At 43.1% G+C, this 12,597-nt stretch overlaps 1 pseudogene; it reads right to left on the bottom strand.

Moving 5' to 3' along the window:
• Nucleotides 1–4,513: 4,513 nt before the first annotated feature.
• On the bottom strand, nucleotides 4,514–4,631 carry LOC126096089 (5S ribosomal RNA; annotated as a pseudogene).
• Between the last annotated feature and the right edge of the window lie 7,966 nt (nucleotides 4,632–12,597).

Raw genomic sequence — 12,597 nt, 5'->3', positions numbered from 1 at the left:
AATACCGGCGCCGATGTCGATTCAGTCTTCCATCTCTTCCGAAGAGCCTTCGATACTTTTCTGCACTGTCACCTAAAGAACAAAATACAGCACGTTAATGTATATGAGAAGCAAAAATGAAATAAGAAAATTCTATAGAGAGGTGAATGCGGCACGGAAGCCTTTTGGTAGCAAAACAAGCTTAATAAAAGATGAGACAGGGAATATAATAAGTGAAGGGAAGGGAATATGCGAAAGATGGTGCTGGTATTTTGATAGTCTCCTCAACCCTAGAATAACTATACCTGAGAACCCAACAGACACGAATGGGGAAGAGGACCCAGACAACAACACTACCCCACCAAATACAGAAGAAGTGAAAACTGCCATGAAGAAATTGAAAAACAACAAGGCGGCAGGGACAGATGGTATTCCAGCAGAACTGCAAGGAGGAAGAGAGCTGGAACAAAGCCTTCTGAAATTGGTCACCAGAATATGGGACGAGGAGAAAATGCCCCAACAATTGAAAAGAGGGTATCATATGTCCCATATATAAGAAAGGAGATAAGATGGAGCGTGGCAATTACAGAGGGATCACACTACTTAATTTGAGATATAAAATACTCTCTAATAAACTATTCGACAGAATACTCCCAATCATACAGAGGGAGATGGGGCCGTACCAACGCGGATTCCTTCCTGGGAAGTCAAACATAGATCAAATATTCACCTTAAGACAAATACTGGAAAAAACAAACGAATACGGAGTTGGCGCGCATCACTTCTTTACAGATTTCAAAGCAGCTTATGATAGCATAAATAGAGAGCAGTTATATCAAGCTCTAGATGAACTGGGAATCTCTAGAAAGTTGGTAAGGCTGGTTGGAATGACAATGAGCGAAACACAAGGTAGTGTAAGAATAGGAAGAATGATGTCCAACACATTGAGTATTAAAAATGGAGTGCGACGAGGGGATGCACTGGCATGCCTTTTCTTTAATGCCGCCCTGGAGAAGGAGATGAGAAACGCAAACCTTCTGAACAGAGGAACGATCTTCTATAATTCGGTGCAGATGCTGGCCTACGCAGATGACATAGATATAATAGCAGGAACCCAAAAAGCAATGGAAGAGACATTTACAGCTCTTGAACAGGCCAGTAGGAACATGCGGTTAATTATTAATGAACAAAAAACAAAATATATGGCAGCTGGAAAAGCACATAGAGAAAATACGCCAAATGTAATAACAATGGGCAATTATACATTTGAGAGAGTTGAACATTTCAAGTATCTGGGCTCGACAGTTACACATCTAAATGATACCTCCTTTGAAATTAAGCAGAGATTAATACTGGCCAACAGAGCCTATTTTGCCCTAACAAGACTTCTATTCTCAAGGCTCCTGACTCGTACCACGAAATTAACTATGTATAAATCACTTATACGACCAGTGCTTACATATGCCTCTGAAGCCTGGACATTAACAGCTAAAGATATTGAAACACTGGATGCATTAGAAAGAAAGGTACTTAGACGAATTATCGGCCCAATCTGTGAAAGAGGAAGATGGACGAGGAGATACAACCATGGGTTTTATACCATATACAAAGACCAACCCATCAGAAGGATAGTGAAATCATCCAGACTGAGGTGGGTGGGACATGTGGCTCGCATGAATGATACAGAAGTACCAAAAAGAATGTTGCAAGGAAAGTCAGGAGGGCAGAGAGGACGTGGTCGACCGAGAGCCAGATGGGAAGACGGAGTAATCGAAGATCTTAGGAAGATGGGCTATAGAAACTGGAGAGTATTGGCAAAGGACCGAGAGATATGGAAGGAAATTGCAGAAGAGGCCAAGGCTCATCATGAGCTATAGAGCCAAGAAAGAAGAAAGAAGAATGTATATGATGTCAAGATTGCTCAACAGTTACTGGAAGCAATCACATCCATTAAAAATCTGTGAGTATGCGCACAGAGCGATTTAAGAAAGATCGGCCACATAACAGTACTTGCAAAAAATGCAAATGCCAGGCTGAGATTCATTGGAGGAAGTGCGTGTAGTTCACCCATGGGGCAGATGGCTTACGAAAGTCTCGTTTGACCAGTACTCGGCAGTCAACGACCCCTACCACCTATGACAGACAGAGGAAATAGAGAAGTTCAAAGAAGGACGGCAGATTTCGTTCCTGGCGCTTACACGAGGATCCGTTCTTTTTATTTGTCAAGAATTTCAAAAGCAGTTACATACAATGGTTTTTTGACACCACAAACGGTCTCAAACCGCAGTCACTAAAACAATGAACTTTTAAAAGGTTACATAACTAGCTTCGACGCACTGAGTCGTCATTTTCAAACCTGCAAAACTGCATTATTATGTGCAACCACCCTTCTTTCAAGAATTACGAAAAATACACTAAAACCAGTAAACTCAAGCAAAGGCAACATAAACGGACCACAAGGTGTCATGACAATTTTTGGTCGATCAGGCATTTCACACCTTAATACAGTGTAGGTAGACATTGCGCCGGGATGAAAGATATTATATACTCTTACATTACGTCCTGCAATGATGCAACGATCATTTTGCAAACAAAGGCTCTCACGTCGTAATTTTCTAACGTGCAGCAAGCCCAAAACTAGAATACAACACGCAATCGTACTGTTTTCTGCTAATGAAACTTTACAAAGGCGATTTACTCCCATTTGGGGCTAAGACTAGAACCATAAAAAACCGTCCACGTGCACAGTTTTGGTGCATCTGTTAACAAGGGCATGTATTCCATTGTGCTAAAACGCACATCTTCGAAGCGAATCTCGCGTTGGATGAGTTTCTTTTAGCGGACCGAACAGATGGAAGTCTGATGGTGCTGTATGGGGAATGAGGGAAGACTTCTCATCCAGTTTTTACAACCTCTTCAGTGGTGTAACGAGTCGTGTGTGGTCTTGCATTGTCATGCAAAAGAACATCCGCCATAGGTTTTGCTAGGTGGACTCGCTGAAGACGTGCTTTAAGCTGGTTGTGCCTTCTGACACATTGGACAGAATTTAATGTGCATCCCTGGTCGAAAAAATCAACCATAATGATACCTTCTGTACCCCAAAATACTTTAGCCATAACGTTCCCTGCCGGTCGTACTGCTTTGTACTTTTTCTTCTTTGGTGGGTCTCTCTGATGCCATTGCGTTAACTCCTTCTTTTGCCATTGTATCAACTGCCTCTGTGAATCTGGTTCAAAAAAATAAAACCATGTTTCGTCTCCGCTCATGATTTTTTTCCAGAGACTCCTCTCTCTCCAAACGGAAGCGCTGCAAATGTTGGAATAATTTTCTTTCTTGTTTTTTTCTCTTTATTCTGGTCGATTGACTTTCTTGGTATCCGGGTTGAACAAACCTTCGAGTATCCCAGTCACTGAATAACTGTCATCGCACTGCGTTTGCTGAGGAAGTTAATGCGACGCAAATCATCAACAGTCACCCGCCAGTCACGACAAATGATTCCATCGACTCGCTGAATGTCGCGCGGAGTCACTGCAGTTACCTGCCTGCCGGTCCGCGTTTTGTGAGCCAACGGTGTTTGCCCTTCGGCTTCGTCACAGCAACGAACCCATCGCCTAACAGTGCTGACACCCACTGCTACATCACCGTACACTCTTTCACGAATGCGAATGCCTTCTGCATTCAAGAATCCTATCACTGAACGTTGTCTAATACGAATGTCGATATCGGCAACTTTGCAAGTGACTGCAGTACTGGGGTCTTGACGCAGTTACTACGGCAGTGGATTGAAAAGAAGTTTTGCGGAATAACGCCAAGTTCAAATGTTTCACTTAGCGAATTTTACTTACGGAGAAAAAAAAGTAGGCATTATATTCTGACTGACCCACTATGGAAGTAAGAGAGCCTCACTGACATTCTAATCCAACTCCATTGGCAGTCGCTGCTATAGAGGCGTTCTGCACCACGGTGTGGTTCACTGTTAAAATTCCGAGAGCGTACGTTCCTACAGAGTCAACCAATAGGCTTATGTCGCGCTCTCCTGCGTATATCTCGTGAAAAAACTACGAAGGTAAAATGAGAATGTTTCGAGCTCACACAACGGCTAATCAAAAAACATATTCGAGATTGGAACAGAAAGATTGGAAGTGACACCGGTGCACAAAATATCCTCCCCACACCATAAAGACGCTTAAGTGTGCAGAAGTATATATAAATGTAGAAAATTCCGACATAGTTTGGAAATAATCCAGATCAAGCACTTCTTAACTTGAGCATGTTGGTTGGAACGGGATGTAATGACTGAACATCTCTTTCGATGGTATTCTACAGTTATGAAGCACTCCGTCTTCAGGCCACGAGTGGTCTACCGGGACCATCCGACGGCCGTGTCATCCTCATTGGAGGATGCGGGTAGGAGGGGCGTTGGGTCAGCACACCGCTCTCCCGGCCGTTATGATGGTATTCTTGACCGGAGCCGCTACTATTCGGTCGAGCAGGTCCTCAATTGGCATCACGAGGCTGAGTGCACCCCGAAAAATGGCAACAGCGCATGGCGGCCTGGACGGTCACCCATCCAAGTGCCGACCACGCCCGACAGCGCTTAACTTCGGTGATCTCACGGGAACCGGTGTATCCATTGCGGCGAGGCCGTTGCCTCTACAATTATGAAGTCGGTATAAAATATGGGAATACCTACACATGCTAACAGAGTAAAGCGTTTCATACTATTATTTAATTTTTCCCTAATTTAATGATGAGTAAGAAGAAAAGGATGACTCATTTGTAAAAAATCGGGTTATCATAAACACAGATGCGAAGTCTTCAAAGATTACCTTTAATGTACCAGACCTCCCACAGTTTGTAAAGGTACTGAACGCAAAAACACAGAAAAATTTGAAAGTAAAGACTTCACTTGTCTTCTTCCCGATATATCGCTTTTTGTCCTTAGGAGCTCAAGACGAGCAGATACGTTCAATCAGGTGGTGGAAGGTTTCTTGGGGAATGACAGCCCTTTCTTCACGAAGTGCTGCACTGAGGAGACGTACCCATGGCGGTCGGTGAGGCCTGGCACGAAGTCGGCGTTCAAAAACATCCCAGAGGATGGCTTCAGGTCAGCACTCAGTGCTGGCCAGTCCATCACAGGAATGTTATTGTAGTGTAACCACTCCGCCAGAGGCCGTACATTATGAACAGGTGCTCGATCATGTTGAAAGATGCAATCGCCATCCCCGAATTGCTCTTCAACAGTGGGAAGCAAGAAGGTGCTTAAAACATCAATGTAGGCCTATGCTGTGATAGTGCTACGCAAAACAACAAGGGATCAAGCTCCCTCCGTGAAAAACACGACCACGCCATAACACCACCGCCTCCGAATTTTACTGTTGGGACTACATACACTGGCAATGACATTCACCGTGAATTCACCATACCCACACCCTGTCATCGGATCGCCACATTGTGTACCGTGACTCGTCACTCCACACAACGTTTTTCCACTGTTCAGTCGTCCAATGTTTACGTACCTTACTCCTAGTGAGGCGTCGTTTGGCATTTACCGGCGTGATGTGTGCCTTATGTGCAGCCGCTCGACCATGAAATTCTAGTTTTATGGCCTCCCGCCAAACTGCCATAGTACTTGCAGTGGATCCTGATGCAGTTTGGAATTTCTGTGTGATGGTCTGGATAGATATCTGCCTATTACACTTTACGACCCTCTTCAACTGTCGGTGGTCTCTGACAGTCAACAGACGAGGTCGGTCTGTACCCTTTTGTGCTGGACGTGTCTCTTCACGTTTCCACTTCACTATCACTTCGGAAACAGTGGACCTAGGGATGTTTAGGAGTGTGGAAATCTCGGGTACATATGTATGACTCAAGTGACACCCAATCACCTGAGCACGTTCGTAGTCCGTGACTTCCACGGAGCGCCCCATTCTATGAACAGTGAACTGTGTGCATTTGCAGCCTCAGGACTGATTGGAAATGCCAAAGAAGCGACCATTAAGAGCTGTCCACTGTAGTGGACGCTATGCACCACAGGGTCCACTACAGTGGACAGCTCTTAATGGTCGCTTCATTGGCATTTCCAATCAGTCCTGAGGCTGCAAATGCACACAGTTCACTGCAGTGGGCACTCCATACCGGTGTGGTGTCCTGCATGCATTTGCAGCCTCATGACTGACTGAAAACGTCAGAGAATTGACCATTAACAGTTTTCCACTGCAGTGAAATTCATGCACCATAGGGTTAATGTGATAATTTGATAATTGGTTACTGAAATTCTGTGAAAAGATACTGCCGCAACGAAAAACCCCTTTGTTTTAATGACAGTCACCCTTACTCGCGTATCATAACTGTGACGATCTCTCCCCTTTTTCGTGACAGTACGAAACGAGGTATCCTTCTTTGAACATTTCCCATGTCGTCCGTCAATTCTATCTGGTGCGGACCCCACACAACGCAGTATCTGCCAATAAATCTCAATCTTTGGATCGCTTAGTACTGTGTTTTCGTTCCCCATAATATCACCAGTGTGATAGTTTCAACGTAAGTTACTCGTTATTGTTATCCCTAAGTATTTCGTTGAATTTAGAACCTTTAGATTTCTATGATTCACAGTGTAACCCAAAATTAACGAATTCCTTTTAGTACTCATGCGGATGACTTCACACCTTTCATTATTTACAGCCGGTTGCCATTTTTCGCACCATGCAGATGTCTTGCTTATATCATTTTGCCGCTGGTTTTGAGTGAGGACTCTATGAGAAGTTAAGTGACGGCGTCTTCTGAAAACAATCTAAGAGGTCTGCTCAGATTGTCTCCTAAACCGTTTATAGAGATGAGGAACATCAGAGCCGAGCGGAGTGGCCGCGCGGTTTGAGGCGTCATGTCACGGACTGCGCGGCCCTCCCGCCGGAGGTTTGAGTCCTCCCTCAGGCATGAATGTGTGTCTTGTTCTTAGCATAATTTAGTTTAAGTTAGTTTAAGTAGTATGTAAGTCTAGGGAACGGTGACCTAAGCAATTTGGTCCGTTAGGCATTCACACGCATTTGAACGTTCAACAGGAACAACAGGGGGCCTGTAACACTTCCTTAGGGATGCCAGATACCATTTCTGTTTTATTCGATGGCTTTCCATCAACTCCTACGAACTGTGACCTTTCTGAGGGAAGTCACGAATCCAGTCACACAATTAAAGCATACTACATAGGCACGCAATTTGATTGGAAGTATCTTGTAAGGAGCGGTGTCAGATACCTTCTGGAAATATAGAAATATGTAATAATTTGAGATCCCCTGTCTCTATCATATTACTTCGTGGGAATAAATTGTGTTTCGTAAGAACAATATTTTTTGAATCCGTGCTAACTATGTGTGAGACGTTCCCTGGGGGTTCCTGGGGGGGTCCATCGGGGGCTGAACCGCACAGTAACCCTGGGTTCGGTGTCAATAGGCCGTTACCTTCGAGGTAATTCATAATATTCGAACACAGCATACGTTACAAAGTCCTAATGGAAATAAAAGTTAGTGATATGGGTCTGTAATACATCAGATTACCTCTATTTCCCTTCTTGAAAATTGTGTGACCTGTGCAACTTTCCAGTCTTTAGGTACAGATTTAGAGGTTATATATGATTGCTAAATAATTGATATGCAGTCTGGACTGAAAGACTTGCTTTATTAAGGGCTTTAAGCTGATACGCTGCGTAGAGGATATCTACTTCTAAGTTACTCTCATTGGCAGTTGTTCTTGATTCGAATTTTGGAATATTTACTTCGTCTTCTTCAGTGGGGATTTCGGAAACCTGTGTTTAGAGCTCTGTGTTAGTGGCGCTGCTGTCGGTAATATTACAAATGGTACTGCGCAGCGACGGTAGATTGTCTATTGGCGCTGGTGTACTTTACATACGACCAGAATCTCTTCGGATTTTCTGTCAGATTTCGAGATAGAGTTTCGTTGTGGAAGCTATTAAAAGCATCTCGTACTGAACTCGCCGCTAGGTTTCGAGGCAGATCTTTTGTTATTTTTAGCACTCTTTTTTCATTACTACTGCAGCAGTGTTCTGACCTGTTTTGTTTATCATGGGAGATCAGTACATTTTATTAATTTATTCGGTATAAATCTTTCAGTTTCCTCAGATACTACTTGAATTTAAGGCACATGTGGTCTACACTTAGACAGGAGGGACGGGGGGGAGGGGGGGTGCGACTGTCTCTTAGGAAGGAATCAAACGAATTTTTATCTGCTTCTTTAAACAGATATATTATGCGTTTACTTCTGGTGGATTTGGTTGTTGTGGTGGTCAGTCTCGCTATAGCGACCACTGCTCTACACAGTCCAGCCGTTAGTGCAACACATCCAGGAAGGCTTCCACTTGCTCACTTTTGATGGAGCCACTGTGATGTTTATTTGGATTCCTCGCCACGTCTAATGAAGGGAAACGAGGCTGGTGAGGGTGCTGCCAAGGCTGCAGTCCTCCTATCTCGTCCCGAAAGTTCTTCCATTCCCTCCGATGATCTCCATGTTGGCGTCTGTCAGGAGGTGGTGTTCCTTTGGCATCACCATTGACATTCCCTTCGTGGGAAAAAGGTCCAGAGAATTCATTCTCTCCCAGCGGCTTGGCCGACCTCCTTCTCGCTTCGAGGAGAAAGGTCCTGAATTGGGCACTGTCTTTTTAGCCATCGCCATTTGTTAAGTGTTGATTCCTCATCACTTCGCGCTCATTGTCATCAGTCTTTGACAGTTCCCTATTTCCTGATCGATTGACCTTTTTTTAACCACTTCCATTCTAAGGGCGCACGATACATTTATTCATGAGGCTATAGTTCGCACAGTAGATCTAAAGTCATTATCCACATATATGGTTCTTTATATGCGCAAGACTCTGTTAATCGCATTATTTAAGTAATACGATTGTTTATCTCGTACTGTAATTCTTACCTGAACTCTGTGAACTTTGGATTTGTGCTTTCAGTAACATAGCGTCATCTATTAGAAGTAACGTAAATGTGCCTTTTGATACACTTGTAGTTCATATGTAGAACGGCAGATGGCCACTGATACCTGTATTCGGTTTCAACATTATGAAAAGTTTCATTTCCTAAACTTGTGTGTATGGAATCATATTTTTAGCGAGTTTATCACTTCTTACAATCTTGTCGATCGTAGTATTGACATATGTATTTAAATTATTATTATCATCTGACAAACAATGTTCAGACATTTTGACTTGTTATATTTATTTAAATTGATATTAAGAATTACTATCAATGTATAATTTCTTTTTTTGTAATGTAATGTATTCCTTATGTTTTGTATTTTACATTACTTTTGTATTTTACATAGAGGGCGCTTATTGCAATGTGGCGCCACCTCTTGTTGTATTGTTGACCTATGATGTGTCACTTCATGAGAGAAATCTGCCAAGGACAGTACCTCTACTTATGGCATGTATCGGTTAGAAAAATGGTATGTTATGACTTTGAATTTTAATTTCAGACATCTGTATATGTTGTACTGATGTAACTATGTTTTATTGTCAATTTTTTCGTTTGTTAAAGCAGTTGTTGTTTATGCCCTGTCTCTTGTATTTGTTTTAGCACCGATGATGACTGATATCAGTCGAAATCGATTTTCAACAAATACAAATTATGTTTCCGCGACTGGTTGCTACATTCTTTATAATTTTAATTCTAATTTTTGTTTGTCACTTTAGTTACCAGCCGTTTTGGTGAACAACGCGCGGGCTGTTGACCGCGTTTTAATTTTTATCCGTTCTTTAGTTCAGGACCTCCGTTGTCCCTGTGGCGCATTTTATGGACTTTTCTCCAAGAGTAAATCCCTGTTTTTGGCTGTCTTTTCTTTCGTCGATTGACCTTAAGGTGTAGTCGTTTCTAACTCCTTTCTCGTCTTCGTTGAGCCGTGTCACGGCTCAGCATTTTTGATTTACCCACGAGATATTTCACTTGTTTTCGCCGCAGCGATAGGGGGCGTGATCACTGAGCGCTGTTGGCGCTGGTGCTCAAAGCAACAGTTTTGGGAGGACGGCTCGGTCGGTATATGGCGACAGGACGGAAGCGGCGGGGAGTCAACTGGTGCCTGCCGATTAAGGACTGCGATGAGTGTGGCTGTTTGCGAGCATGTGGGGAGGACGGAATGCTCGCTTGCTTAGCGTGGTTCTCCATGATCAGCTGTTGTTTGTTGGGCCTAGCACTCGAGTGTAACAGGAAACTGAATTGGTGTGGTTCTCGTCACCTGGCTAAGGCCGAAATTTTCGTATACTTTTATTATATTTCATGATCATTACTTTATTATGGGGTTGGTACTTGTAGCCAACATTTTGTGATTTGAAATACTTCAGAGAATATCATCATGTGCCAGGTGTCTACTGTGAATAATTCTTAATTTGTTTCATAGTGTATGGCACAGCATCCAGTATCATCGATCATTTAATGGAAGTTCTTTCCAAATTATTATTACATTAGACTTGTTAAAATTGGTGCGTTGAAATCGCAAATTTCCTAATTCCACTAATATTTCTTGGGATAAACCCATCTATTTCTTGATATTATCATATTTGTGTAATAAGTTGTGTTTCTTTTCGAGACTGACTGAATTGATTTTGGAACACGTGGGGAAAGTATTTAAATGAAAATTTGCTAGATAACACAACCGTCGTGAAATTGAAAACTTGACATTGTTTATTCATGTCACCAGTCGTTAATGTTATTTCTGTCTTGTAACTTACTTAACTGATAATTAAGAAATTTTGTGTATATTTCACGAAAGGAGAACTGATGTCACATGACATTGACATTTGTGCAGGGTTTACGTAAGTTTAAGTGAAATCAGGAGGTATAAAAAAATAAAAAAAAATAAAACTGATTATCATTGCCACATTTTTTTTAGCAGGGAGTAGGGAATTTGTTGCACTCTTGCCAAATTGGATTTTTTTAAGGTTTGATTTACACGTAGTACAAATCACAAGTTCAATATTTTTCTGGTGTAATTGTTAATATTTGTACATGTTGCACTACTGTACGATATAATATACCTTTTACTAACAGTACCTTTATGTAACGTTTCAGAGTGGGGCTGCATGTTCTTCTAGAGAACGTTTTTTAAAAAAAAAATTATTGCTAAAATTTCCTTAATTGTATTAACTTGGATGTATAACCAATTATTGTTAAATAATAAAATTGTGCCAACAAGGCTTGGACCAAATAAATGTGCGTTCACCTTCCCCATTCTGGCTCTGCTACCGTCTCTACATCACATTTGTGTTGTACGGTTCTGACATGGACACACATGACCTTAGTTGTCGCGGCCTAAAGCAAAACGAGACAAACCTCGTGGTCGGTAATCCCAGTATCCATCGTTATGCTCGCTATCTGCTCAAAATTATTTGTTGCTAAGAGGTCAAATATGTTTTCGCAACCATTTACATTCCGAGTGGACTTTCGGAGAAAGCATTTAGTACAGCTCCTGACGACGTTCTATCAGTCTGAGGCTTTTGAGGACGCGCTAGTGAGGGCTGTTGTCGGGCGTGAGTGGTGGCCCACCTCGTCCAGGCGGGGTGAGCGACCCGCTATCGCGGAGGATGCGGGACGCCCAGCCCGCACATTCCCACGCGGCGAGGGCGATAGCGGCCGAGGCGGTGACTTTCTGCTCGCGATACGTCGCCGGCTCATCCAGGCAGCCGCGCCGGCTGTGTGTCTGCCAGTGCGGCGCGCGCTCCAAGTTTACATGCGTTCTGCACTTCTATGTATCTACCTACGTACTCTGCAAACCACAATACCGTGCGTGGCGGAGGGACCTCCTACCACTGCTAGTCATTCCCTTTCCCGTCCCACTTTCAAATGGAGCGAGGAAAAAACGGCTGTGGATGTGTTATCGTACGACCTCTGATTTCTCTCATCGTGCATTCGCGGCCATTATGCCAGATGTGCATTGGCGGTAGTTACACTACTGGCCATTAAAATTGATACACCACGAAGATGACGTGCTACAGACGCTAAATTTAACCGACAGGAAGAAGATTCTGTGATGTGCAAATGATTAGCTTTTCAGAGCATTCACACAAGGTTGCCGCCGGTAGCGACCCTACAACGTCCTGACATGAGGAAAGTTTCCAATCGATTTCTCATACACATTTTATTTAGCGTTTGGCTAATACAGATATATCATGAAATTACATTTACATATGTACATATTGACACACAAGAAACTTAAGTATGTCTTTACAACTGAATATCCAGTCCTTCAATCCAGCGCACTGCATCTGGAGTTGCTAGCAGGAAGTCCTCTTTGGCGCCGTGATAGGCTCGAATACTGCATTCACTGACAATGTGGTGAACAGTGTGGTATGGAGCCCCGCAGTCACAAGCTGGGTCAGGCAGCTTCTTCCACTTAAAGAGAGCATCCCTTCATCGCCCATGGCTGGCACGGATTCTGTTGAGAGTAGACCAGGTCTTGCGTGGTAAGTCGAATCCACTTGGAAGTTTAGCACCTGAGAAGATGTTATGCAGGTGCACATCTGTCACTGCTTCCCACCGACCTTTCCATTCTTCAAGAGGTTTGAAATTCTTAGCAACCATGTCAGCAGCATCGCACAGAGTTGGA

The sequence above is a fragment of the Schistocerca cancellata genome, chromosome 8 (genome assembly GCF_023864275.1).
Source record: "Schistocerca cancellata isolate TAMUIC-IGC-003103 chromosome 8, iqSchCanc2.1, whole genome shotgun sequence".
NCBI classification, from domain to species: Eukaryota; Metazoa; Arthropoda; class Insecta; order Orthoptera; family Acrididae; genus Schistocerca; species Schistocerca cancellata.
Note: the sequence above shows the minus strand (reverse complement) of the source record. Positions and strands in the feature narration are given on the sequence as shown.